The sequence below is a fragment of the Aquarana catesbeiana genome, linkage group LG06 (assembly GCF_042186555.1).
Source record: "Aquarana catesbeiana isolate 2022-GZ linkage group LG06, ASM4218655v1, whole genome shotgun sequence".
In the NCBI taxonomy this organism is placed as follows: Eukaryota; Metazoa; Chordata; class Amphibia; order Anura; family Ranidae; genus Aquarana; species Aquarana catesbeiana.
In genome coordinates, this window is record NC_133329.1 from 134109316 (window position 1) to 134137287 (window position 27972).

Sequence of the window (27972 nt, forward strand, 5' to 3'; positions counted from 1 at the left end):
AATCTTTTCAAACAAGAGTCTAGTAGACTGCCTGGGTATGATAAAGTTTGAAACACGAAATCATAAATTATAATATAATAAATAACTATAAATAATTATAACAAATAATAATATAATAATAATAATTATTCAATAATGTAATCAAATAAAAAACACTGATATTTGCTCAGTTGCAGAATTGTCGCTGTCATTACTTTCCGTGTTTGATGACGAATTTCCCCACTAATCGCTATCACTCAATTATGCAAGTGATTCTAATTTATTATGGCTGTTTTCTAGCTAGTCTAAAACCGCTTTTGATGTAAAGGGACACTTTTTGGTTGCTATGGACAAATTCCAGGCAGAAAGAACAGTATTTATAATAGAAAACTGCATGCAGGGCACTGGACAAATCACTAGGGACAAAAGGGATGTGAAATAATGTGATACAGTAATGTAATCTATAAGATTACAGTGTACTGTATGTGTAATGTGTTTTTAACTTTTTGTATTTGGTGCTGTGCTCCATCCCCGTGCATCGCAACGCTTGCAGGGACGGAGCTTGGCACTGGGATAGATCAAGCGGAGACACGGCACACGCACACAGCGGGGAGACATCGCAGGATCCTGGGGACAAGGTAAGCAACTTTGCCTGGATCCTGCGATGCGATCCCGAGCCTGGCTCGGGGTTACTGCTTTTGGTACTGAAAATTCACCCCGGGCCACACTTGGGAATAGCACGAGGGAGGTTAAAGTGATTGTAAAGGTTTGTCATTTATTCTATTAAATAACAAACATGTTATACTTACCTGCTCCGTGCAATAGTTTTGCACAGAATAGCCATAATCCTCCTCTGCAGGGGTCCCTCGCCAGCCTTCTGGGCTTCACCCCCCGCTGGGTGCCCCTATATAGAGGCTCTTGCTCCCAAGCCCTGCTCTGTCAAGAAGACACAAGGAACGGGGATCGGCACCCGCCCCCGCTCCTTGTCACTGGGTCTGATTGACAGCAGCAGAAGCTAATGGCTCCTGCTGCTGTATCTGAGCCAATGAGGAGAGAGGGAACTGAGACAGCCTCCGCTCTTGTGCATATGGCTGGATCAAGATTAGGGCTCAGGTATGTATTTGCGGGGAGCTGCATGCAGATTTTTTTTTTTTTTTTTTTACCTTACTGCATAGAATACAGTAAGGTAAAAAACCTTCTGACTTTACAACCACTTTCATCTTTCCGTTACCAGAGGTCATTTATGCTTAGATGCACAGGCCAAATTTAGCAGTGTTGTAAAGTGTTGGTTTACTAGACAATAACTTGTTTAGTTTATTATAACTAATTTTGATTATCCAGATCATTTTTATATTTTTTTAGAGGTCATACTTTATAAGGCTTTCAGTTGCCTTTTTACTAAAAACCCTGCTATGTTTTTTTTTTCCCTAGACCATACATGAGGCTGAATATAGACATGTATGGGCACTCTGGCCTCAGCGACCCCCCCCCCCCCCCACGTGCTGCCTGAGGCAGCTGCATGGGCAACATGGCCCTGACCACTGTATGTCACACACATTATTGGAAACCACTTAGATTGGTTTCCATTCATCAGTGGGGACCCAAGCTGTCAGTGACAGCCGGGATTGAGAGCCAGCAGCTGTGCAAAGTGTTGGCTGGTGGCTTTTAAAGGTTGGACATTTATAAGGCCGGGTACATATGGGCCGAATATCAGCCGAAATCAGATATTACAGTAGAAACTGTCCAACTTTTGGCCCGTGTGTACAGCTTCCTGTCCAACAGAAGCCGATCTGTCAAACAAGCATGCTTGAAAACCAGCAGCTGATCAGCGCTTGCAGCCAATGGCTGTGAGTGCTGACCAGTGTGCTCTGGCAGTTGGGGCGGTGGGGGGGGGGGGGGGGGCGGGCAGTCCCCTTGTCAGAACACAATAGCACAGTGAGAGAGCGATGTTAGTACAGCAATCTGTCAGGTTTTTTTACGTTCAGCCTGCTGTGTATATCAGGCTTAAGTGTGTATAACGTTTATATACAGATTGCAGGTGGCAAGGGGTTAATGATACTGTAGTCAGAAATGAAAAAAAACCTTGAAATGCATACATGGAACACAACCTACCTGCTCAGTTCTTCCATTTTTATCCAATTATTTCTGTAGTGGACCAGTTCACTAAAACATCTTAGAAGGATGATGATGATGATCGTAGAAGGCATGATTTTGAGGCAGGAGAAGAGTTCCTAAACAGACCCACTCCAGCTGCTGTATCTCTCATGCAGAAGCCTGATAATAAAAAGTCAGTATTCAATTATGTCTTCTAAATACAATTTGAATTATAACCTGACTTAAAATTTTTTGTTTAATTTGGTGATACAATAAGCAGAGCAAGAGAAAGTTGCGCAAAAAGGACTTTAGGAAGTATGCTCTCAATGAGTGACATGCAACTGTAGATGGTGGCTGCCATGGGTTATAGAGAACTGTAACTGATGAAAATTGATTTCAGCGGAAGTGCGGCATTTGCTGGAATTCATTACTAAGACAGCAAAAGGCTCAAATACTCACCTATGATCCAATAGTCTGACACTTGCAGGGTCCCTCACTGGTGCCAACATCTTCTCAGCAGATACTTCTGGGTCCTGGCTTTAGCCCATTTTTGATTGGCCAGCATGGGATGACATTACTCCCATGCATGTGTAGCAGTGCAGTCATCCTGTAACACTGACAGTGTTCCGGAATGTAAACTGAGCTCTGCATGCGCAGCTTAGTGTACATTCTGCAGGGGATTACGAACAGGCAGGTGTATTTTATTGCAGTAGAGACATTGCATGTCTAGTCTGCAATAAAGAACCTGCCTGTTCACAATCTACATTTTTTTTCTCTGCAATGGGAACACAGCAATAAAACTTTACAGGTGTTTTTAGTTGCTGTTTTATCAATGTGAAAGAATTTTGTTGTCATGCTGCAACAGGGACAAGAAGTGATGGAAACTCTCCCTTGTGGGGTTACAACTCTAAAAACAGAGGTTCTGAACATTCCACTATAATCAAAACAAAACAATTTCAGGTGTGCCAGGACTTTGACAATAAATTACTACAATTGATTTTTCACCAATTGTGTGTTACATCTTATTGGAAAAAATCTCTTGTTTAAGCTTTGTGTCTCCTATACTTAAAGCATATCTAAACCCAAAAACTATCTTATATATTGCTACTTAGCATTAGATGCAGTGGCTACATTCGTTTTCTTTTTGTTTTTACTTGGTGATCCTGCCAGTAACGCTCTTTCTGTCCTAGGGTGACAATGCACACTCACTGTTTGTGCTCTCCTGATTTGGACAACAAAACCACTTCCCCTCTCCTCATCTTCATTACAAAATTAAGAATAAGTTGTATAGTTAAAAGTTGTATGCTTGAATAAACAACTTTAGATGAGTTAAGCCAGCCAAACTTTGTTTCTTTTTTTGCCCTGTTTACAAACGGCTACCATCTTCTTCAAGACCTACTGCACCCACTTCCCCCAACATCCATGCTCTTACCTGTTCTGCCATACCAATTCCCCTACTTTCCTCTCCAAAGTGGTTCTAAAGGCAAAACTTTTTTTTACCTTGATGCACTTCATAAACAGTGCAATGTTTGGAATCTGAACAGTTGAAAATAAAACTTGGCAGGGGAATACCAGAGCAAAGTTTTGATTTAGACTCATTTATGTCTCCATATGGATATAAGGATCATAAGGGTCGTACTTCTCATTTGAAATGGAGTATTTAAACTGGGTTGCAGGAAGCTCAAGGTTTATGTATAATGCCTATAAGTGTGACAGAGCCCCTAAAAGACCAGGGCATTTCTAAACTACCAAAACATGTATAAACCATGAAAATGTGCAGTGCTTATTTCCTAAAAAATGCACGTTTAAGAGTTTTAATTCTAAGTATTTTTATCATTCTTAATTCAATAAACACCAAAAAAAATTCAATACAAACAAAAGTTTGTGGACATCCGACCATCACATCTACTTATAAGGTTGAAGGTATGTGAACATCCCTACTTATTGAGTTCAGGTGTTTCCAATGAAGGGTACTGTAAATGCCATAGCATACAAAAACATATGACACAATAGTGCACTTTCAACCTTGTGGCAACAGTTGGGGGGGGGGGGGGGCTGGGCTTTTCTATTCCTGCATGACCATGCCCCTGTGCACAAAACCAGGTCCATAAACCTGTGGTTTGGTGAGGAAGAAATCAACCCCAGTGAACACCTTGGGGATGAAGTGGGACACGTGTTGAACCTGAACTGACAAACTGGCAGTACATATGCCCTTCAGAGAGAGTTTATAGAGAGAAAGATTTTGGAAACAATAGCATGGAGGTAAGTGTAAATAACAAAATAGTTATAATATATTAACTTATGCAGTAGGGACAATTGACTGCCTTTTGTAAAAGTTGGCTTCCTCTATTGCCTTTTGACCTACTTGCACATGGTCCACATAATTACCCAGACATCCTTTGGCATTCAAATGATGCAGATTTGGAATTGAGGGGCCTTATGTGTACACAATGCAGAATAGATCCATTAATACAAGCTATGTACATCAAATTCTCATCCTACCTTCCAAATGTTGGCAGCAGGCAGTGGGATTTGGGAAGCTTATCAATATTTTTAAGTCATTCAGTTTTTCCAGTCCTGTGCCCACTGTAGCCTTGTTTTTCTATTCTTAGCTGACTGGAGTAGAACTCGAGCTTGTTTTTTTTGTTGCTGTAGTCCAACCTCTTCAAGGTCCAAAGTGTTGTACAACCAAAGGTGCGCCTTTGCACACCACTGTTAAGAAATCATTTGAACAATTCTAACTTGGCTATTCTCCTCTGATCTCTGTCATTAACTATCACTCACTGGATAGTTTCTCTCTAAATCCCAGAGATGGTAGGGTTTAAAAATCCATAGAGCAGATTCTGAGATGCACCAACCATGTATGCACCAAAAATCATTCTACAGTTAAAGCTGCCTTGAAGATGCACCTTCCTAATTTCATTGTTTATTAAAACGACTCAACATTTTGCTCACTTTTTCATGCTTATGTGTTGAGTTGTAACAGGTTCATACAGTATAAGAGATCTATAATTTCATACGAAGAGTTGCAGGTTACACTAATACAATGTTCGTGCATGAGTCAAGGGATATTTAGGATGCTTGTTTGCAATTGTTCTAACCCCTAGAAGCAGTGCCCCATAGTGGAATTCTGGCTATACACCTAACTAGCCCTAAAACTGCCCCCCCCCCCACTCCTATGCTAACTGACCCCCAACTCCTATGCTAACTGACCTGTGTAAGAAAGATCTATATGCTCACCTATTTTCAGGCTGTACTGATCCATTAATGTGATCTCCCCTGTGTCAGCCAATGGCAGATGCAGGGCAGAGGGGAGTGCACTTGGACAACAGCTAGTAAAGTCTGGAATGGTGACGCCACTCATAGGTTTCAATGACCCATCCGTTGTCGGAGCTCCCTCCTCTCCCCTGAAGCCATGCTGGCTCACACAGGGGTGCCGAATAATGTGACCAGACCATCTTTCTTACACAGGTTAGTTAGCATAGGTGTTAAGGGGTGGGGGGGGGGAGTTTTAGGGCTAGTTTGGTGTATAGCCAGAATTTCACTTTAACAGCTTCCAATTCTTTTAATCACTAAAGATAATAAAGAATATTTGACAAGTTTACAAAATTTATCAAATGTATTATTTATACATTTTTGTGCATAGCAAAACATTAGTACTTATCAGTATTACATAAAATATAAACTAAAGTAGTTTGGGGTTAATTCTAACTTTTATGTTTTTTAGGGTTTTATTAGGTTTTTCAACTGATATTTTATATTTTATACATAAAAAAAAAATTATCCTGTAAAAATCTTTGCTTTACAAATAAAACGTGCAAAACTGACTATATTAGCCTTCTAATGCCCTGTACACACGACCGGTTTTCCCGTTGGAATAAACTCTGAAGGTTTTTCTGACAGAGTTCCGACGGAATTCGGCTGAAACTGTCTTGCGTACACACGATCACACCAAAGTCTGATCGTCAAGAACGTGGTGACGTACAGCACGTACGACGGGACTAGAAAAAGGAAGTTGTGTTCCTTCTGCTAATCTCGTGTTAGTAAAAGTTTGGTTAGGGACGATTTGCGCTTTTCAGACTCCAGCTCTTTCAGATCGTTTTACTGCTGTTCAGTTTGTGCTTGTGGGTTTGCATATGGTTTTCAGTGTGAGTAGTCAGTTCGTATATGTTTTTCAGTGCATTCTGGTCTGCTCATTGCTGATTTTCAGCTCGCTCTTCACAGGCCTTGCTGTTCTTTAGTGCGTTATGTTAAGTTAGTTCTGACCAGCCGACCGTTTTGAAACCATGGTGCGGGTACGTACTCATCATAGAGTTTGTGCTGTGTGGAGGCTTGGTGTTGGGGTTTATACTTTGACACAAGCCCAGTCCATGAACAGGGTGAGGAGGAGTTCATAGACCATGAATTGGTTACTCCAGCATGACCAATTCTCGCACATGCCTTTGCTTTGTGAGATCCAGGAAAATAATCCTGATGATTTCAGGAATTATCTCAGGCTAACGGACCCTGTTTTTCACTGTCTGTTGGCTTTGCTGACCCCTTATATCAGGAGGCAGGATACCTGCATGAGGCAAGCCATCACTCCGGAGCAGAGGCTAGTCGCCACCTTGCGGTACTTGGTGACTGGGAGAAGACTGCAAGACCTCAAGTTCTCTACAGGCATCTCCCCCCAGGCTCTGGGGATCATTATTCCAGAGACCTGTTCTGCCATAATTTAGGTCCTGCAGAAGGACTATATTAAGGTAAGTTTTCTCCTTTAACATCACATTCTATGTATTTAATGTTTGCTAATGTGTTTTATTTATTTCGTCATTCCCTAATTACCATGATTGGAATATGCTGTGAATGTCCCCTTTATCCTCATGCATGCTGGAAGCTTTTAATGCTCATTTTTTGGCCTACATGCATATTTGCCTTCTCTAACCTCCCCAGCATGCGATCCTGGGCCCATATACACCTATAGCCTAGTCCCTTAACAATGTATATTGTCAGCTCCATTGTACTGCTTTCCCCGAAACACCCCCTAAAATGTATCCAAATATTATGCGTGTCCTTAAATTCATTTAAAACCCTCCCCCACCCCCTAAAATGTGTCCAAATGTTATGTGTGTCCTTAAATTCATTTATAACTCTCCCCCACCCCCTAAAATTCGTCCAAATGTTATGTGTGTCCTTAAATCAGACAGAGTGCTGGAGGGCGTTTTTTTTTTGGCTCCCAAAGTCATCTCAAACCCTCCCCCCTCATACAATTTTATCAATGGGCCATCAAAGGGGGGTGAGGAATCTGATAAGTGGGCCTTATATTTTTGTCTTTAAATACTCCTTAAAATAAATGTTATACTGACGTTGTGCAAGAATGTTTTTTTGTGTAATCTGCTTGCAATGTTATGTGCAAAAGTACTTATATTTTTTTTCTTGTTTGACTCCACAGTTTCCTTTGACGCCACAGGAATGGCAGACTGTGGCCTCCCATTTTGCTGACTGTTGGGACTTTCCCAACTGTCGAGGGGCTATAGATGGGAAGTATGTCCACATTGTGCCACCACCCCATTCGGGGTCTTACTATTGTAACTATAAGGGGTTTAATAGTGTAGTGTTAATGGCAGTGGTGTCGGCATGAGTTCCTCTATGTGGACGTGGGGAAGAATGGCCGGATGTCGGATGGAAGAGTCTTCGCCCATATGGAGTTTTACCAGTGTCTCCAGACTGGTGGCCTGGCATTGCCACCGACACAGATAACGTGGAAGGACTCCAATTCATCTTTATTGCAGATGAAGCCTTTGGTCTGGTCGAGCACCTGATGAGGCCATTCCCCCAAAGGACCCTCAGCCCGGAGAGGAGGGTTTTTAACTACCAGCTGGCCAGAGCGAGAAGAGTCATTGAGGATACCTTCGGGATAATGGCCAGCCGGTTCTGCCTGTTTCTGACAGCAATCCATATGGCGGACTACAAAATCAACCATATCATCCTATGCTGCTGCATACTGCACAATTATTTAAGAAAAAATTCACAGAATTATATAGCCTCAGTTGGGCCTGAGGCCGGACTTATTACAGAGAATTCCCTGACGGGCCTGGATACTGGCCATACTGGCTTGGCTCCCCAAATCGCCCGTGAAGTTAGGGAGAAGTATGTTAATTATTTTACGGGTAGGGGGGCCATTGCAATGCCAGACAATGTCTAATTTTTATTAATTAAAAAAATGATCAGATAAAATCTTGAAATTTCTTTATTGCTTGCTTTTCTTTTTGGCTGTCTCCTAGGTTCTCCTAGTGCACTTGTAGTGCCAAGTGGATTTTTTTTTAAATAAGCCCCATTATCACGGTAAACACAAAATTACTTACAAAACTGGTATTGAGCATTGAAAGAAGAAGCCACACATTGTTGTTTCTCAAAATTTTTACTCTGTGCACATTCACATGTGCGTTTAGAACATTTTTTAGAAAAATATTTGTTATTTTTTCTCAATATTTTAAAACATAACATACACAACTCTGGAACTTACAAAATTCAACATATAAAAACTGAAGGCAATATCAGACATTATAGTGTCAAAAATGTCTTGATATTGCCTTCATCAGATGGGGTGATGTCACCCCTGTAAAAGCCAAATTTTGATGATGCACACAGATTGGGAGTCCAAATGGGTAATGTCAACATGTGCTATCTCCCATCATGGGGGATCAATGGACATGTTTTGTGGGTGCAACCCCTTCCTCTCACCTACTAGAGTTACGAGGAAGGGGTTGCACCCACAAAACACGTACATTGAGATCCCCCGATGGCAGATAGCACATGTTGACACACCATGTGCATCTTCAAAATTTGGCTTTTAAAATGTAAAAAAACTATTTGTTTGTTGAGTCCAACAAATGGGAAAATGGATGTGATTTGCAATAAATTTATATTCTCCCCAACACATCTATCATGTTCTTCATTTGTTGTTCCATAACATTCAGTTTATTTCGAATAATGCCGATTTCCCCATTCCACATCATGATGTTGTGGATGAGCCTTTGGGCACTGTCACTAGTGAAAGGTTCAACTTCCTGTTCCACAACCAGCACATCACCTAAAAATTGGTTAAAAAAACATGTATTAGAAATATGCAGGCATACATAGATTACCTGAAGCTGGGGTGTCAGACACTCACCTGTTTGGGTGACCATCTCACCCTCTTCCTCCACCTCTCCTTCCTCCAAATCCTCGGGGGGGGGGGGCTTGGGCTGATTTCCCATTCTCGGTGATGTGGGGGGTCCCTGGTGTCCTCTGAGTGGTGTCCTCCGAGTCTTTTCTCCCCTATGAGAATGAAACAAAAAAGGTATACTTAGCACACAGATATTTGAGTCCAGAAATAGGAATATGAAACATTGCTTGGAAGTGGTGTACAATTGTCTGTTTGGGCAGAGTTCCAAGTTGAAGACATGATTAATTCCCTTTTAACCAAGCTGGAATACTTACCTTTTTTGGACAAGTTTCACAGATGGAGACACCCCAAGTATCCACTGGAGCACCTGTGTGGGTCACCCTAAAACATGTGCTCTGGTGTCCCACACTAGTTCTCCTGAGTCCAGATGTGTAAACAGCTGCTGAGTGTCCTCTCCTTACATTCCACTAAATCAAGTTTGCAATTCATTCTAGTTTCAAAGACATCTAGACAACAATGTCCTAAACTTCATTTAAGACAAATTAGCATGACCAAAATGTAGTTAACCCTGTATCAGCTAAAAACATTGTATTTTTTGCAAACGAACAATGTTTCCTAAGAACGATTACTGTGCCCACGAACATTTATAACTGTACAACAGTGAAGAAAAGCACATGAACACATGACAAGTACTTACTTTTTTAAGCACTTTCTTTATCCTTCTGTACTGATCCGGCTCTCTTAATTTTAGGTCTGACCAGCGTTTTCTTAATTGCTCCTTTGATCGTCTTATCCCAAATTTGTGACGCAGACTCTTCACCACTTTCGTCATGATTTTGGCCTTGCGCAGATTGGGGTTTGGGTACAGCCCATTCTTAGCATCATAGTCGTCCCTCCTCAATATGTGGACCATCTCCACCATCTCCTCAAAGGACATATTGGAGGCCTTAAACCTCCTCCTGGATCGGGACGTTTCAGCCACGGGCTTTCCTCCTCGTTACTACTGTTAGTAGTCACCTGGTGTGTCTCTGCCATGTTCCTCTCCCACTGCGACGAAAGAGACGGGGCGGGGAATCTTTGAGAAAGAACATCAGGGGTGGGTGACGCGGGCGGAGTTTCACGAATGCGCAGTCTATATCAAGATAACATGCATTTGTCGTACATCCAATCTGTGTGTGTGTGGAGGAAGGACGAACGGAAGTGGCGAGCGTCCTGAATGAAGGTAAAATTTGAACTTGGCCCATCACAGTGGCCTATACTGCTTCAAGATTGAGGCCTATATTGGGATATGATAATGAGAATTTAGGCTGACATTAGTGTTTTTGTTTTGTGTATTGTCTTACAGCAAAGATGAATCACTTTAAGGACCCAGAATTTATGGCCAGTTTCATAAACAGATACAGGGAAATGAGGAATTTGTGAGAGGTGAAACACAGCTTATATTAAAATAAACAAGCTAGGAGGTCATCGCTGGAGAAACTTCTGGAATTTGTGAAGACTCATGGCCCCTATGCAAACGTGAAGTTTTTGGACAATAAAATTGGGATCTTGAGGAACATGTATAAGAAGGAGCATAATAAGATCCAGAAATCATTGAATGTTTATGTCCCCAGGCTGTGGTACTTCAACAAACTGCGGTTCCTGGATGACCAGACTAAAGCCAGGGAATCTCTTTCGACCCACCCTTCCCTGCAGCCTTCCCTTCACCGTTCCCCCAACCCCAGCAGAGGCTGACGAGGAACAACCTGGCCCTTCCATCCTGGAAGAAGTGGATGCGCCCAGCTGGAGTCAGGAATATTCTTTCTTAGACATATTTATTGTCCTAATATTAATGATGTTAACTAGATGTTAGAATTGCTTACAAATCAATGATTTTATACAAAAAATGATGTATACATATCACTAGACAGTAGTGGCCAAAAATTTTGGTGACCAGCTTGAAAAATGCTGGGGTCAGAATGATAGTCTTTTCTATTTATTAACATTCAATTTGCAAGTCATGAGCTCAAAATTGTGTGTGATTGATGAAGCAAAAACTACAACTATGTCCCTTTTTTATACACAGGATGAGCTCAGCCAGGAGGAAGGTCTGGAAAGCGTCAGCCAGGAGGAGGCCGTGCCCAGTGGCAGCCAGGAGGAGGCTGTGCCCAGTGGCAGCCAGGAGGTGGCTGGGCCCACTAGGAGCCTCACCCAATCCCAGGTGCTTCCCCTCTGCCTTACCAACAAAAGGCCCAGGAATAGGGACAATGATGGAGGAGGCAGCACTGGGCCTCATTAGGGAAGCCAGCAATTTCCTCAGGAGCCCCCCCAACACTGAAGAGGCCTATGGCTGCTATCCAGCCACCAGGTTGCTGGAATTGGAGAAGGGCCAAAGCCTCCTCTGTGAGAGAATTTCTTTATGCCCTTCAGAAGGGGTTGAGGGGCCAGCTGACTGAGAACAGCAACATATATGAGCAAGCCCATCCTCCTCCTGCCACCAGAGCCACAGCCTCCAAGGAAGGCTGCAGGGAAGGCTGCAGGGAAGTCTGCAGGGAAGACAAGAAAGTGATGGCATGGGTTCAGTCTGGTCTGACAGAAGATGCAGGCAGGTGTAGTACCACAGCCTGGGGACAGATATGTCATCTGCTGCTGGTCCTGATCTCTGGGATTCCTGGACCAGATTATGCTCCCTATTATATGGACTCCTCAAGCTTCCAATTTTCTTTTACACAGACTTGATGTGTGCCCTGGGGGCCAAAAGGCTTTGCAAACTCCAAAAGTTTCTCTAACATTGACTTCCTTTTTATTTTGTTACCCAGAATAAATTAGTATTATTATTATTATACAGGATTTATATAGCGCCGACAGTTTACGCAGCGCTTTACAACATTAGGGCAGACAGTACAAGTACAATACAATTCAATACAGGAGGAATCAGAGGGCCCTGCTCGTTAGAGCTTACAATCTAGGAGGGAAGGTCAAGTTATACAAAAGGGTAAGAGCTGTGGGGGATGATAATGGATATTTTATTTTCAATAAATACTTTCCTATGTGTTTTTCTTCAAAAATGACAGTTTGTTTATGAGTAGGCAGGTACATTTCAAAAAGACAATGTCAAATTAACAAGGGATACCAACCTCCTTGAGGTTGATAAAAAATACAAGATAATAATATTATTGTGGTAACTTGACACACAAAAAAACAAATTATATGGAGATCACTAGAAAATCATTTTTAAGTAATCGTAAAATAAATCTTGATGAAATAAAAAATTATAAAAGATGAGTATTAAAAATAATTGTGAACATTATTATGGAGATCGGGCTTTTAAAAAATAGAATATTATTCATGAGATGAGGATAAATAATGAAGAAATAAGTTTGTGAGAACTTTGTGTGAATATGAGCAGCAAAAAACGTCATTCTTCTAGCATTATAAAGAAGAAAAGAATGTGCTGCATTCAAAGATCACAGAATTAGCAGGAATTTGCTAGCTCCAATAAGATTGCTAGTTTTACCACACCGAGCGCTTCCGTCTCATACTTGCTTCAGAGCATGCATTGTTTTTGGTCCGCCGGAACAGCATACAGATGAGCGGTTTTCGCAATAGGAATTGGTTCCATCGGAAATATTTAGAACATGTCCCATTTCTAGGTCCTTCAGAATTTTCAAAAAAAAAAGTCCGATGAGGCATACACACGATCAGAATATATGATGAGAAGCTTACGTCTGACTCTTTTTGTCGGACATTCCGCTCGTGTGTACGCGGTATAAGTCTCTAAATGACCCGTTGTTTAAAGCAGTAGTAAACTTTTTTAGGCAACTTTTACCTACAGGTAAGCTTATAATAAAGCGTACCTGTAGGTAAAATTAATATTTCGTAAACATGCACTGTTTAGGAGACATTCACTACTACTGCAGCTGGTGACATCACCGGCGCATGCATACTGTGCTCTGAGGGGAGGGCATGCTGTCCATTCAGAGTGCTGTGCTGCAGTCGTGGCTCCTGTGCAAATGTGCGGGAGTGACATCATCGCGGCTCGACCCTTCAAACAGTCGAAGCCCACAAACCCAGGTGGAAGACCAGATGAAGCCCTGTCAGCGATGACAGCACACCGCTGGAGGGCTTAGTTTCAAGGTAAGTCTTTCATAATATGCTGGCATGCAATGCCTACTAGCACAATACGACATTACCTTGCAGGGAGCCCATAATTTATTTATTTTTTGCTGTCTCAACAGTTAGAGGGAGGTTCCTGTACAGACTCTCTCAGGTCTGTATATCAATCTCAGTTCGAGGTTTTGAGCTCTGTAATCAGGCTTTTTTGTAGCAAATCAGCACTAGCTAGAGGTAATTTGGTTCTATGTAAAAAGAAGCATAGAGTTTAACCTCCTGGTTAGAAATGAGAGTACTAATATTCTTATGCATTAAAGCTTATTTACCTGACAAAAAATATTTTATTTTAAATAGATTTTTATCTATTATTAATTTCCTTTAAATGTAACTGCTGAACTTTAGTAAGTGTGGAAAAAGTATCTGCCTTTCCTTGCATCATCACCTGCAGGACCCTGTATTAATTCTGTGCTCTGCCCTTGTATTGTTTAAGTTGTTTGGTTGTCACAAATGAAAAAAGTGTGTTAGACGCAGATGACCGAGTGATCAAAAGAAGGAAGTATTTCATAAGTGCTTATGGCTTGTCACGGGGTCACCAGTGAACACTATTACACATCTGGTGTACATTTAATTTAGTAGCACAAAAGATTAGCTGCCTTTGCAATGTGGTTTAGAGCACTGCGTAGCTTTACTCAAGATCGAGCCCCTTTTCTGCTATCCGTGATTTTTGTGTGTTAAACATATCCACTTACACCGTCTTTTCCCAGATGATCGTGCTTTTGGGCGGTCATGCTTGAATACCTTAACAATTTTTAAATGGTTTAGAAAATTTAATCTTCAAATCAAACATCTGGGTAATGTCCAGGGTCACCTGTCTTTGGCTGAAAATCGCTCATGGTTACCAAGCATGAAAAGAGGACATTTTCCCGTGAGAATGCTGTTGACTGAATTTAGGTCAAGACAGGTTTACCGACAAATTCCAAGCTAGCTGCACATCTCAAGACTTCTGCTTTAATCTCTGATTGTACATCTTTTTATTGTTCTGATAGATGAACAATAAGCCATTGTAAACCTTGACAAACTTAGATTCGGCATGATTTTCCATGACTTTCATTATGAATTCCAAGGCAATTATAGTTACTAGCTTAAACGAAAATAAAATTAAATTAGCTAAAAGCAAGTGAAGTCATTCAATTTTAGAATTGCTTTGCATAATGCAAAGTGTACCTGTCATGAGACATGGCCTCCCTTTTAAAGAGTATCTAAAGGCCTTTTTTTTAGAATTTTGGATAGGAGGGGTTTGAGCATGTAGGCAGGCTGCCTATAGAAGTGTTGGTTTAGGTAGTGGCAGGTCAAAGTGGGGGTGAGTGGGGGCGGTAAAGTGTGTACTGCTGTTACAGGGTTTTTTGGATCCAGCCGACCCACCGGTGATATAAATACCAGCGAAGGCTGGGTTCAGGGCTTTTTCAGGCCGCACTTAGCAGGACATGCTGTGATTACTATGGAGGAGGACTGATGTGCTTAAACGAAAATAAAATTAAATTAGCTAAAAGCAAGTGAAGTCATTCAATTTTAGAATTGCTTTGCATAATGCAAAGTGTACCTGTCATGAGACATGGCCTCCCTTTTAAAGAGTATCTAAAGGCCTTTTTTTTAGAATTTTGGATAGGAGGGGTTTGAGCATGTAGGCAGGCTGCCTATAGAAGTGTTGGTTTAGGTAGTGGCAGGTCAAAGTGGGGGTGAGTGGGGGCGGTAAAGTGTGTACTGCTGTTACAGGGTTTTTTGGATCCAGCCGACCCACCGGTGATATAAATACCAGCGAAGGCTGGGTTCAGGGCTTTTTCAGGCCGCACTTAGCAGGACATGCTGTGATTACTATGGAGGAGGACTGATGTGCCTTGAAGTCTATCAGAGGCATCTGGGATCTGGAGATCAGCTAAGACTTGGAGAAAGCCAGCAATGGACTATTACCTTTTGGAGGTATGCTTGGGCAGCCAGCTAGGGATAATAGAAACCTTTTAATGCTAATGTTTATGATGAACTGTAACGCAAAAAAAAGAGACTTTTCAGTAAAGTTGCATCAACTGTTCTGAGCCTAGTCTGAAGTTATTCAAGGGGTGCATGTTGGTTTTGGCATATCAAAAGAACTTGGGTCAGTAAAGCACACATGGGATACAAAACAAAGTTCAGCAGGAGGATAATGCAGTTTCTATGGGTAATCAAGAATTAGGGCAAAGCACATCGCTGCCAGTCGGAAAGCATAGTGCTTGCTGCAAGTGATGGGTCCGTCAGTAGCGAGGGGGCTGGCGTTCTGACTCTCACCCCAGCGATCAGTCTCCCATAGTATCCAGGAATGAGCGCGCGTTATGAAGACCTTTAGCCTGGCAACATGGTAAAGGAAGGAAGGAGTTAACAAGTGCACACATGAGGTCAAAGCTAGGTGCAGGGCGGACCCACATTCTGTTACTGGGAGTGAAGTAACAGAGGTATGCTGGACTGGTGGAAAGGGTGCGGGCTCAGGAGCATCCCTCCTAAATGCAACATACATCAGGCAACAGTCTGTAGTGACAAGGGACAGCACTTTCCAGAGGAACTCTATACTTTTATTAATGTACACAGTGACATGGCTCATCTCTATGTCGGGAAACTGCCTTATTGTTAGAATTTCACATGACCACAGCCTGGTTCTGGACATTGGTGAGTGTGTTCATGGCAAAAGGTACCCTTACATGCAGGACATGTTGCCCCGTCCACAAACCCCTAGCATGTTTTTTTTTTTACAGTCTCCTTTTTTCTCTGATGACTATTGTTAGCAAGACCAAAGTAAGGATAAATCCAACATTTGAAGCTGTCCCTAGAGCAGTAAAAAGGAAAGTCTTCCAATGGGGACACCTAATTCATTGACAACTTTCAAAGTGGGCATTCCTTTCACTTTTAAGAGCTTTTCTCTCACATCCTGGTGCATCTACAAGATAGAAAGTCAGTAGACAGAAAGTCCATAGGCATAAATATGTAATGCCTGAGGAGTAGCGCTGTTTAAATCCTGGTGTGCCCAATGCAAGCATTCCATAAGTGGCTCCAATCCCATCTTTTTATTCCCATAACACAATTAAGTATGATAATAGCAAATATAGGGAAAAAGATGGAAAGAGTTACTGGTACTGGGAGAATGCTGGGATTTTTAGTTCAACATGGGCTTATCTCTTTCACTATCATGTTGTGCGCTTGGTAAGAGTTCAAAAAAAGCATTGATTTATTTTCTGCTGTAGTACATTGCTTTTTTAAGTGTATGTAACAATTGCCTACATTAGCAGACCTTGAAACTCAGAAACCCAGTATCCCAACTTTCATGTGGCACACTCCCCTTTGAAATGAAGAAAATCTAGAGTGATTTGCTGCCCCACAGAGACAACATAGTTCTGACTTCGGCATCAGAGTGGCAGCGGCATTGGAAAGTGTGCTCAAGTAAGTAAAACCACTAAACACTAATGCTTGGGATTTAACCACTTCCAGCCCAAGGCCATCATATGACATCCTTGACTTTCAGTGGGGATATCTGAATGATGCCTGCAGCTACAGGCATCATTCAGATATCCTCTTTTTCAGCCAGCGATTCTGTGTACCGTAAGAATTATCATAGCGGCAGTTCAGCTGCTAGATCGTTTTTACAGACAATGGGAGGGGTCATCCCCGCCTCCTGCCATCCTCCAGTGCTTCTCCGTGCTCTCCCATGCCATCAGGGACCCGTAGAAAGAATCGGCCACTGCCGGATGAAGATCATAGAGATGACTGGTGACCAGATGGTCACCAGTCATCTCTATGACCGTCGGAGGCCCGGGCGCGATGTTTCGTCATCACGTCCAGGCCGCGCTTGTAGACAAAGTCGCGATCACGGCTGGAAAGCATGAGATCGTGAACTTTTTTTTATCTCATGCTTTCCAGCCTGGAGGTGAGATGACCCCATATCTCTCCATAAAGAGGACCTGTCACACACCATTCCTATTACAAGGAATGTTTACATATCTTGTGATAGGAATAAAAGTGATAAAAAAATAAATCATTAAAAGTGAAAGTGTAAAAATAAAAAAAATAAAGTAAAATAACCAATCAAAAGAAAAAAAAAATTTTAAGCACCCCTGTCCCTGGTAGCTCACGCACAGAAGCAACACACACGTAAGTCCCGCCCACATATGTAAACGCCGTTCAAACAACACATGTGATGTATCGCCGCATGCGTTAGAGCGAGAGCAATAATTCTAGCACTAGACCTTCTCTGTAACTCTAAACTGGTAACCTGTAAAAATTTTAAAGTGTCGCCTATGGAGATTTTTAAGTACTGAAGTTAGGCGCCATTCCATGAGTGTGTGCAATTTTAAAACGTGACATGTTGGGTATCTATTTACTCAGTGTAACTTCATCTTTCACATTATACAAAACAATTGGGCTAACTTCACTGTTTTGTTATTCTTTAATTGATTAAAAATTGTTGCGCAAATACCGTGCGACTTAAAATTTGCAATGACCGCCATTTTATTCCCTAGGGTGTCTGCTAAAAGAACATATATAATGTTTAGGGGTTCTGAGTAATTTTCTAGCAAACAAATTATGATTTTTACATGTAGGAGAGGAGTGCCAGAATAGGCCCGGTATGGAAATGGTTTTAATATTGTTCCCACTGGCACAAAAGTTTGTGTTTTTATTATTGTTCTTATTGACACCAACTGACAGGGATTGTTTTATTATTTCTCCTATTGACTCCAAAAATTGTATTTTATACTGCTCCCATTTATACCAACAATGGAGTTTTATTACTGCTCACACTGACACCAATCCAATAATGAGGTTTTATTGCTTCTCCCACTGACACCAACAATCAGGTTAAGTCCACTGCACTGCACAGACCTGTTAAAAGATTGTTCTTCTCAGACAGTAAGGCCCCATTCACACCTGAGCATTTTGTAGTTTGAAGCCTGAAACTACAAAACGCTGGAGGGTTAAAAAAATCAATTATTCTCTATGGAGATGGTTCACATCTCCACTCCAAAATTCCTGAAGCCAGAAGCTCCAAAACACCTGAAGCTCAAACAAGTTCTGGGACTTTTTTTAGGCAGATTTGGGCATTTTCCTGCTTTTTACATTGATAACCTTTTGACCTGAACAAAATCGTGGCAAAAACGTGGCAAAATCGTGGCAAGAATGCAGTAAAATCACGCAAATTTCTGCCTGAAAACGCTACGCTCAGGTGTGAATGGGGCCAAGTATTCACCAAGGTCCTAGCACTGATTTTGGTATTGTTGAGAGCAAGTGGCATATCAGTGATCACTTATTTTAAAGAATTGTTTGTCAGGGCTACCTTAGCTTCAGAACTGCAAACCAGCCTAAAGCTCACCTTACAAACCTTGCAGAATTTTGCCTTTGTCTTTTAAACATACAGAAGTTCTCACTGTCCTTGAATCTAGACATGGTCAACTATGGCGTTACCCTGGATACTAGACTAATGAACATTTTCCTCTTCAAGGGAAAGCTAATGACTCCGTGGTACTAAGTACAGATTCTTTGATTAAAAGCAAACTCCTCTTTTTTTATTTGCATATAGGTTCCTGGACTTATGGTCTTGTCTTTTGAGGGAGTTCTCTTTGCCCAATAGAGAAGAAGATTGCCTTAGGCCAGAGACTAGGTGTTCCTGTTATAGTGGCTGCTATTGCTGATGTTGACTCTGGGCAGGTCTTTTTTACCACCCCACTTGACAATTCTCACAACAAACACAAGCCTTTCTGGTGGGGAGGTGTCTTGGGTTCGCTGAAGAATTTTCTTCACCTTCCATTGTCTCCACAGAGCAGTGAACTATTACAAATATTTTGTAAATTATTTAAACTGTTGTTCTTCCTACTGCTAAATAAAGATATTTAATTTTAAAATAATATCTTAGTGCAGAGTTTTTCAACCGGGGGTCTGTGCCTCCCTGGGGTTCCACAAAGAGTCCCCAGGGGTGCCGCAGCAAAATTACAGAAAGCCCTGATACAGTCCGATGATTAAAAGTGTATACGGAGCAGGGAGAGCACATCCCTTTCCCCCTCTAGGCTCTCTCCGCTCCCTGCTGCTATCTATACTACTGTCAACCGCTCACCAAATAACCCCTAAGGACACATAGGATAAATATGAGGCGCTCTAAACATCTTAAATACCACAGTGTTACAATAGTGGTGTGACCCTCTTATTGTGGTCTTAGCACCCTCGTGAAATATACTGTTGCTACCAACCTATAAATTGTATAACAAATGACAGTAAAGAAAATAAAGAAAATATATATGTGACACTCAAGTGAAAGAATATGTGCAATCACTTCACTCCATGCTGTGATTTTTCAAACCACACATAAAAGTCCATATATTCCCAATAAATCAGCTCAAAAAAGAACTGTTGGTGACAAAATATAATTGGTGACGAAATATAAATCAAGTGTCCCAAAAAAAGTTTATAATCTTTGAACATAATTGAGTGTCTCCGTGTGTCTTCCACCTCACCACCGTGTTCAGTGAATCACACCCTCCAGAAATGCACTCCACAAAGTTTGAAGATTGATGTGAATTGCACACAGTTTCTGCTGTTTTAATCTTTTAAGAATGTGAGTGTATTATGAGAGGATTGCAGTGGTTTTAATAAAATTTGTTTGCTGGTTCACACTATTGGAGCACTTTATATTTTCTTTCATGTGGATCTATTGAATAACAATCACCATGGACATCGAATGATTTATTTACCGTGGAGTGTGGTAAAATAAGCGTTTATTGCCTTGCATGAGAGTGCTGGATATATAAATCGGTGAGTGCATTTCTGGAGGGTGTGATTCACTGAACACGGTGGTGAGGTGGAAGACACACGGAGACACTCAATTGTGTTCATCAAAGATTATAAATAAATCATTCAACTATATATGGCGGTGACTCCAATTTTTCTGAAGCCAACAGGATTTTATAAATCTGGGAGACTATATTTCTTGGCGCCTCCTTATCACACAATTTTTAAAAATCTGTTAGTTGCTCTCCCGACCTAATTGGCTGCGGGAGCCTTTTCAGAAAATGTTTTAATTGGAGATATCGCCATCTATCCAAGCCCCGTGGGATCCTACCGTGTGTGAGCTGTTGGAGAGACAAGATTTTACCTTCGTTCGTGACTTCTCTCAATTGTGTTTTCCCCCAAAGTGCTTCCTTTCCTCCTATACTCTCCATTCCTGGTGTGAACAATGTGTCTATTAAAGTGATCAAGGGTGAATTATACTTCCCATTCACCTTCTTGTAGACCCCGTCCCAAATTTTGAAGACATTTCTAGTTATTATGTGTGTACTATCTGCCAGTGATCTAAAGTGTGGGGGGTTCCAAACTATAGTGCCTAATTGTGTTTTACTTAAATCTGCTTCTAATTTCACCCATTTTTTCCGTTTACTTCTTGTCACCCATTCTACAATCCTAGATAGCACTACGGCCTTGTAATACAACTGCACATCGGGGACAGCCAGGCCCCCATCCAATTTTCTTAGTTTTAATGTCTGAAATGAGACTCGCGGTTTTTTCTTTTTCCAGATAAAGGTCATGAGAATTTTCCTAAGCATCTTCAGATAGTACTGAGGCAGTGGGACTGGTAGAATCTGAAAGAGGTACGTAATCTTGGGTAATAAAACCATTTTAATGACGTTGATGCGACCGATCCAGGACAGGGCTTTGCAATAAAGTCTATTACATTCTGATCTTACTGAGTCTAGTAGGGGCATATAGTTGGTGTTAAACGTCTTCTTGATTGAATTAGTTAGTTTAATACCCAGATATTTTAGTTCTTTGGTCCATTTAAAACTAAATTCTTTTTTTAGAGTTTCTATCCCTGAAATACTTATATTTATATTTAATATTTCTGATTTATTCATATTTATTTGAAAGTTGGATACCTCTCCGTATTTCCTTATTGCTTTTAATATGTTTGGCATCGTCGTGGTGGGGTCGGTTATAAAAAATAGCACATCGTCCGCGTATGCTGCGACTTTGTGCTCCTCGCCATCTACCACAACTCCTCGAATATCAGGGTCTCTTCGAATTGAGGCCAAAAAGGGTTCCATGGCTAAGACAAAGAGAAGCGGCGACAGGGGGCAGCCCTGTCTCGTGCCCCTCTCCATCTCAAAGGGTTGAGAAGCAGTGCCATTGACTTTAATTACCGCGGTTGGATGATGGTATAGGGACTTTATCTTACTGATCATTTTAGGGCCCAGACCCACTGCCTCTAGAGTCTGAAACATGAACCCCCAGTCTACCCTGTCGAAGGCCTTTTCGGCATCAATAGACAGGAGTAGTCCTGGGGGTCCATCTTCCCTCATTTTCCCGGTCAGGAGAAGGGCTCTAATCCCATTATCCTTTCCCTCCCTATTAGGGACAAACCCCGCCTGGTCTGGATCAACTAAGAGGTTCATAAATTCCTTCAGTCTTTCTGCCAAGACTTTTGCGAGGATTTTTGTATCGTTATTCAGGAGGGAGATTGGGCGGTAGCTCGAGCACAGTAATTTATCTTTCCCTTCTTTCAATATTGTTGTGATAGATGCCTTCAATGCGTCTCTGCTCATCTCAAATCTATCGCCCAACCCATTTAAATAGCGACATAGCCTTGGTACTAAGACCTCTTTATATGTTTTATAATAGAGTATTGTTAGGCCATCTGGGCCAGGGCTTTTCCCAAGTGCCATTCCTGCCAAAGCTTTATTTATTTCTTCTTCAGAGATTGGTCTTTCTAGCAGTTCTCTATCTTCCTCAGATATCTTGGGGAGCGCCGCCTTTTTAATGTAGTTGTTATTTCTTAGTATCTTGTTTATAGAGGGAGTGTCTTGCTTGGGAGCTGAATAAATCTCCTTGTAATAATCTCTAAAAGTTTCTACCACCTTCTTAGTTGAATACTCTATATGTCCCTCTTTAGTTTGAATTTTTTCTATAAAATTCCTAGTTTTTTCCTTTTGTACCGTTTTTGCTAGCAGCTTACTGGGTTTATTATCCCATCTATATCTTTCCCAGGCTATCTTATTTAGTGATGTTCTAGACTCCTGTTCCAGTAGCGTTTTTAGCTCAGATCTTTTAATGACCATCCGATGGTGTATCTCTTGGGGTCGCTGACCGGAAATTTTTTTATGTATTTGTTCTAGTTCCGTGAGCTCGTCAGTTAATTTTTTGATTTTTTCCTGTCTGTTCTTTTTCCTCCTCGTACCCATTTCAATAAGCACTCCTCTAACATAGGCTTTATGAGCCTCCCATAATATGGCCTCCGAAGTCTCTCCTGTATCATTAATCTCGAAGAAGTTCTCTAATTCCTGTCTGATTCTGTTATACCCCTTGACATCACTTATCAGCTCCTCATTTAACCTCCACTGTCCCCTTGCGGCTTGTTCTCTTTCGGACATCACTTCTATGGTCATGGGAGCATGGTCTGAATAGGTTATGTTTCCTATCGTGGATCCCTTAACCCTATCAATACCCCTATGCTCGATTAGGCCCCAGTCAATCCGCGAATAGGACCCGTGTACAGGGGAATAAAACGTATAATCTTTTTTATATGGATGTTGAACCCTCCAGATGTCCACTAGGTGCCAGAAGGAGAGCCTTTGCTTTAACTTCTTTAAGTAAGTACAGTCCTTCCTCTGGGGGCGGGCCGTGCTGTCGATGCTCGGGTTAAGGCAAAAATTAAAGTCCCCCATCAAAATCAAGTGCCCTCTCCTGAACTCCATTATTTTCCCCAATATGTTAGCCAGGTACTTCAACGGATTTTTATTAGGAGCGTAGATGTTGACTAGCGTATATTTTTCCTCATTTAATCTACCTCTTAGGCACAAAAACCTTCCCTCTGGATCTACTAGCCTTTCCTCCAGCTCAAACCTTGTATTCTTTGCAAAGCCAATAGCTACTCCCCGTGACCTATTTGAGATAGTGTCTCCTTGAAACCAGACCGGGTATTCCCTAGAAAACTCTCGATTGGAGTGAAATATGTGTCTCCTGAAGGAACACCACGTCTGGTCCCAGTAATTTTAACTCATTGAAGATATTAAGTCTTTTCTTAAGTGAATTTAAACCTTTAACATTATAACTTGTAAATTTTATTGTTGCCATCGCCCCTTTTAAGGCCTCTCGGAATATCCCTTTTCTTTAGACCCTGGAGAGTTCCCCCTTTTCTTGGGGTTAAGGTTAAGCCTACCCCGCTAATCCAAAAACACCCCCTCGCCATTCCCCCCCCACCCCCCCTCCGGTACCTCCCCCCCCCTCCCTCCCCAGTACCCTCCCCCTGTTCTCCCCCTTCCCCCCCACCCCCCCATTTGGTCCCTAACGAACCCTTGGACCATTGAGGGTCACAATCATTGTGGCCCACCATTGGTCTCCTCCTCTGAAGGTGGAGTTTTAGGCGTACCGTCTCTAGATTTGTATTTTACCCTAACAACAAACTTTGTTACCCTACATGACCTTTTACTCCCTCTCCCCTCTATCCCCTCCCCCCGGGAAATTCCCTCAACCCATGCTCAGTTCAATCCAACGTTCCATGGACCAGTCCAATGTTGGAGGCGCCTGTAGCCCCAGTTTCTCGCAGAACTCATCTAATTCTCCTGGAAATCTAAGTATTGCGGTTCTCCCATCTCTCGTGCCCACCAGACAGGCTGGGAATCCCCATGTATATTTAATATTTTGGTTCACCATGTGCTCTAATAGGGGTTTTAGGTGTCGTCTTCTTGCCAGTGTACCTTTGGCTAGGTCAGAGAAAACATGAACTCTTGCTTCCTCAAACTGCAGTGGGGCATGACCCTTGATTTTATGCCAGATGTTTTCCTTGTCTTCGTAAAATCTAAACCTCACGATTACATCTCGGCTTCTTTCAGTCCATCTGGTGTCTAACCTGCCTACCCGGTGTACCCGCTCAATTTTTGGGAAGTCTTCTCTTCCTAGCCCCAGGAGTGGACTAAAGATAGTCGCCACCGTCTGCCTCAGATCTTCACCCCTATTTTCTGGAATCCCTCTAAGTCTCAGATTTTGTCTGCGATCCCTGTTTTCCTGATCTTCCAGCCTATAACAGGCTTTTATCTGGTTTTGTTGAGTTGTTTTAAGTTGTTCTTTTAGTCCGGAGATCTCCCGCCCTTGCCTATCAAGCTTATCCTCAGCCTCTTCCACTCTTGTCAGGAGGTTACCTAAATCAGACCTCAACAGAGTGATCTCCGCCTTAATTGATGATTCAAGCGCTTTAAGCATTTCTGCTAGGTCTCCCTTCGAGGGGGGCTGTGAATCATGGCTATATTCACAGCTTCTAGATGCTTCCAACGTGTCATCGGTCAGTGGCTCATCTCTTGAATGGTCTGGAGTCAGGTCCTCCCTCTCGCCTCGTCCCTTCTTCTTTTTATCAGCCAGAAATGCCTTATGCGACTCTAGATGGGAACTCACCGGACTCTCCCCTTTAACCATATATTGCTTGATAGTACTGGCGGGATTGCTCCCAGCTAGGTTATCTTTTGGGGTTTTTGGTGGGCCCCCCCTCCCAGCTTTAGATGAGCTGCGACTCATATTTCTATTATCGATATCCAGTCCTCCTGAGTTTGATCGCTAAGACCGCTATTGACCGTGGCCGATTAGTCTCCTAGGTTTCCTCCCTTTTTTTTTTTTTTTTTGGGGAACCAGGAAAGTTGTATTTAAAGTGCAAGTGCTGATGTAGAAGTGGTGTAGGGTTGATACAGTGGGTAGGCCTTGTATCTCTGGGCTGAAATCGTACCTACGTGTGGGACTAGTGCAGAGGGCTCCTGGGTATATTTTCCGCCAAACTATGCCCGCCTTATAAGTACTTAGACATTGAAATACAGACTTGAAGATATCACAGTCCTGTAATAGGTATTAGTATGTTACCGATGTGGGAAAAGGGAACCGAAATAACAGTCCACTGCTTCACCCCAGTATCTCAGCAGCTCCAACGCAGCCCCCCTTGACAATGTTACACTTTATATTAGGTTTAGGTATAGTTATGCAGTAGAGATGTGCGACATGGTATAAAGAAGCCTCTTTTCCCTCCAGCCTATTACCGTATTAGAGGATGAACTCTTTCAGGTGTTTCTTACAGGATAGCTGCAGGCTTAGTTCACCAGGCTTATCTCTAAGGCATTCTTACCTTTGGCTTTATTAGGTATTAGTTGTCTCTTACCACCACCATATATGACTCCCTGTCACCACTCCAGGTTACCAAGCGGGGCTCGGCTGTTTCCTTGTCACTCCCGTAGTGAGGCTCCTAGCTTCTGACGCCTGCTTCCTACAGCGTCTATCTGCTTGAATTAAAGCTGATGTTGTATGCAGGGGGGGTGAAGGAGGGAGGGCGGGAGAGGAGAGCGGAGCTCACTGAACCGGCATCAGAGACTGTCGCTTCGTCCGTGTACTGTCTTCCTCCAGCGGGGGGCCCACCGGCTTTCAGCGTGCCGTCACCCTGCACGCTACACCCGTGGCTCCTCGCTCAGGCGTCTCGTCCGGTCATCCCGCTCTGAGGAGGGGAGAGGAGGTCCGCCAGAGCTTCAGCTGGGCGGCACGCCCGTTGCTCCTCCCTTCCCCTCAGCCGTCTGACGTCTCACGTCATCCCCCTCCATGTAGTTATTTTTTAAGGGGCAGCTCATCATTATTCAACATTTTGCTTTCATTTGGATTATATATATATTTTTTGCACCAATTAGTAATTTTTGGGATAATTTAGGGTTTATTGGCGCGCTGGAGGTGTTTTCTGTTTGAAGGGCGCTGTATCATCCAGGATACCTGTATAATATCTATACTACTGCCAGCAAAGCTGAAAACTGTACAAGCTGGTCGCCCACGCTCTACCAACTGATGACGTCATTGGCTGCTAAGGAATGGTCGGGCAGTGCACTTCCACTCCCTGCTCCATATACACATAAGATAACACACAAAACCTTTAATTATTGGACAGTATCAGGGCTTTTTGTAAGTTTGCTGTGATAAAGGCTAATGGGGTGGGGTTTAGGAGGAGGGGAGGATTTCTGCTAGAGGGGGGGTTTTGCAGGGGGGGATTTGTGGTAAGAGGGAGAATTTTGGAAGGGGGGTTTGTGCTAAGAGGGGGGATTTGTGCTAGGAGGGGGCAATTTGTGCTTGCTGAGGGGATGGTAGGATTTACAACCTACTGATCGCTTAACTCTGCCTTAAAAACAAAATTTTAGGGTTTTTTCACACCAGGTGCAGTGCGGTAACTCGGGTTTTTCTGCACCACACAAAAAAGCGTTGCATTTGCATGCATGTGTTTGCCCACAAAAATGCATGGTACCGCAGTACCATGCACTTTGGTGGGGCTCAATTTAAAAATCATGCCAGCATATTGTTTGCATGTTTTACTAGCATAGAGCAGCCTAGTTAAAAATGCAACACGTGGGAACACGCAAAAAAAAAAAGAAAAAACACTTGTGCTTGGACGCACCTCCTTGTGTGAGCGAGCCCTTAGACTGGTGTGCCCCAGGATTGTGTGCAATCCTAAAGGGTGCCTTGCCTGAAAAAAGGTTGCAAAACAGTCTTTGTGGGCACCTTTAGAAATTAAATAAGTATTTCCAATTTTTGCCAAAGAGGGCACAAAAGAATGACAATAAGGATGGCTATGGTGGACTGCAGACCTCATGCAAATTTTCTTTTGCTGGAGACCTATTATTTTCTTTAGATACAGTAAGTGTTGGTATCCATGCCACATTTGGTTGGAATACTTTTTTTTATTCTACTTTTTTCTTTTTGGTTTTGGATAGAGTTGGGAAATTATAGAACCTCTACCAGGTTTTATTGTTGATCGCGTCCCTGGTTATGAAATTTACCATCACTTTCTGTTCTGGTTACCATTGTCACAGGGGAGGAAGCTCTGACACTTCTAAGTAAATTACAAGACTCTTAACTCATTATTTAACTTCAAAAGTACCATTGGGGTAGTTCAGTGGCCTGCAGGTAATTGCACATTTTTTTGTTATCTTTGCTACAGGCTAGAGCCTGAAATCCTCCAGTGCTCCATAATGTATACAACTATCAGAATTTTCATGGTCACTGTGTAGAATGCCCCATAACCATCATCTGCACCTTCTTATTGGTGAGGTGGCCTCACTGGACAGGAAGCACCAGTAGTTAGGAGGGGGCAGGCTACACACTGATAATGAAGGCTGTGCTCACACATTTCATATTAGAGGACCTTGGGATTTGCTGTATCTGCAAATATAGTCAATGCATATGAAAGTACCTGTAGGTGCCTGCTAACAGAGTAGGAGTTAACACATTGGAACCACCCTATCCAAGTCCATCCAAGTAAAACCTTGGTCATCAGTCAAATTTTTTTTTTGTCTGCACACTCACAGGACAGTTGAGATATAAAGTATTATAATCAGCCTTGTAATTTGTTTAAGCAGTGGCACCTGAAATATTAGTGGTGCATTTTCCCAGGGAAATGTACATTAAAAAAGTGTAAAATATTGACCTGCAGTCTATCTGATAGCTCCTTAATTTAAATATAGATGTGGTAAATCTCATTTAATTTTTTTTAGGAGAAAAGCAGAGAAGCACATGAAGCCTTTCATCCTAAACTGATTATAATACAAAGTACAGCAATCTCTTCAAATCTTGTACAAGTGGTGTTTCCAGGCAAC

General features: G+C 42.2%; 1 long non-coding RNA gene across 1 annotated transcript in view; it reads right to left on the bottom strand.

The window, feature by feature from the left end:
• Positions 1-2097: 2097 nt before the first annotated feature.
• Positions 2098-27972, bottom strand: part of LOC141148945 (uncharacterized) — a 135525-nt gene continuing 109650 nt past the window's right edge. Inside the window, exon 3 of the long non-coding RNA XR_012245267.1 lies at positions 2098-2253. This is a non-coding gene — a long non-coding RNA (uncharacterized lncRNA). The remainder of the gene's footprint in view (positions 2254-27972) is intronic.